The 2,217-nt window shown below is 37.0% G+C and overlaps 1 non-coding gene across 1 annotated transcript; it reads right to left on the minus strand.

The window, feature by feature from the left end:
• Positions 1-911: 911 nt before the first annotated feature.
• On the minus strand, positions 912-992 carry TRNAL-CAG (transfer RNA leucine (anticodon CAG)). The gene has a single exon. It is a non-coding gene; the product is annotated as a tRNA-Leu (tRNA).
• Positions 993-2,217: the final 1,225 nt, after the last annotated feature.

Consider the following 2,217-nt stretch of genomic DNA (forward strand, 5'->3'; position numbering starts at 1 on the left):
ATGTTACATTGCACATGTTTTAAAACGTTGAGACTTGATGAGTCTGACCCCTATATCTCAAACATACAAATAATGAGTAGGAAGCTGGAATAATGGCAGAATGTTGCAGGTGGTGTCAAGAACCAAATGCTTAGATCTGATATTAGTCTTAAATTGAAAGACTTGCCAATTTGTGTGACAATTGTCTAGAAACAATCTAGTTAATTGATGAATAGTTTTAAAATGATTCATGAACTGTATTGTATCTTTTATGTTACAGATTCAGATTCCTAGGTTGGAACTGAATTACAAGTTAGACTTAGACTCGAGTCCAATACGAAAATTGGATTTAGTCTCCTAATGTCTTTAAATATTTGTAACCCGCCCAAAATTCCAACCAAAAAAATAAATAAATATTTTCATTGTATTTCTGTTTTTGTTTAATAAAAGGGTTCATGCCAATTGTTATCTCTTTCTCAAACTTAGTATTAGTGGGCTAATACATGCGTGTGCTTGTGTTGCGTTAAGCAGACTCCGTAGGGTTTAGTCCGACTGAAGCAATATCATCGATAAGGCCTTGCATAAAAAATTTAATTTTATATAATTTGGGTTAAAATATTAGAGTAGTATACTAAGTGCCCCAAAGGAGCAAGTGGCCTAGGTTAAAATTCAGATATCACCCCTTGCGCAAGCCTAAGGGTGGCTACCGTATGCCCATAGAGTTTTACATTGCCAAGACAGCGACTTGGCAAAGCCAACATTGTTCTTGGTAGTGATTTCTCCGTGTAATATAAAAAAATCGTGGCCTAAGTGCATTGCCAACCTAAAGATTCTTATTAGCACGCGGATTTGTGAAAAGGGAAATATCATTGTTTGACAAATAGAAGTAGAAAATACCTGGCATAAAATAAAAAGTATGAAAAAAAAATTCATGTCAAGAATGGGATTCGAACCCATGCCCTTTCGGACCAGTACCTGAAACTGGCGCCTTAGACCAACTCGGCCATCTTGACTTGTTGTTGGAAGGGAGTAAGAAATAAGTAAAAAAATGGTATTTTAAGTAACACCTCAAATCAGGTGACGACTGTGATGACGATTGCCTTTTTGGATTTCCCGTCAAAAAACTCCACATGTACGCAATGTTTTGAAAGATAAAAACAGAACTAGCCGAGCAACCACACGAAGCCAAGTAATGACCAAATTTACCAGAAGAAGACATAGAGAAAGGGGATGAGGGGGGTTGTTTCCTGCGGGTGTCTGTCTGTCTGTCTGTCCTTGTCTTTCAATTAACTCGAAGTGGCGTTCCATGCCCATCTTTCCCTCCCTAAGTTCCTTTTGTTCAAAACACTCGAGAAACGGCAATCGGCTAATCGTGCTTGATAGCTTTTTCGTATGTGGTGGACATGCACAGCAGCACAGTTCATCTAAAATCTGGCAGCCAGCCAAGGAGATCCGACTATTTAAAATAAAATGCTATTTAAAATAAAATCGCATTTTATTTTAAATGTATACCCAATTTTATGTCTTCATTGATTTTTATTTTTGTCATAATCAAAATTTTAATTTAAACCTCATTTTAATATGGATAAAATCAATTTGGAAATAAATCAGGCTTGGGTTGTAAGAGAGTTGGTTATGAAAACTGTTCTGGTACGCACCAGCCGGATCTTAATTTTGGATACACAAGAACCTTCTCGGTTTCAAAATGGCTTTAAGCTTTTAGATCCAACCCTGACCATGGGCCTATTAAACTGGGTCGGCCAGGTCTAATCAGTTCAGTTCAGTTCTTCTATTGGTTTTATTTGAACTGGTTCAAGTGAATCCGAACCAGTTGCACCTCCAAATTAGCCCTAAGTGATATGAATCCCCTTTTGCAAAATTAGGGACGGATCTAAAAGGGCGAGGAAGTTCAGATCGTTGACCACCTTGCTTCAACAAGTACAGATCCCAAATGTGTAAGACGTCATCAGATTGGGTCAGGTCAGGGCTTCTCCTCCTTCCACGTCACCCTTGTAACGCTTCAAAATTTAAACAAAAAACAAATAGCAATTTTTTTTTTTTTTTAAAAGGGAATGGGGGTAAGGACTTATCAAGACCTCACAATTAAGTCGTACCTAACAGCGAAAACGATAATAAAGTAGTTTGCAGAAACCAGTAAACTCAATCAATCTAGAAAATCATCCAAAACATTTATATTAAATGAAATACCAACAAGTTTAATTGTCATAAACGTATCAT

The sequence above is a fragment of the Nuphar pumila genome, chromosome 1, assembly GCF_984573655.1.
Source record: "Nuphar pumila chromosome 1, dmNupPumi1.hap1.1, whole genome shotgun sequence".
Classification (NCBI taxonomy): domain Eukaryota; kingdom Viridiplantae; phylum Streptophyta; class Magnoliopsida; order Nymphaeales; family Nymphaeaceae; genus Nuphar; species Nuphar pumila.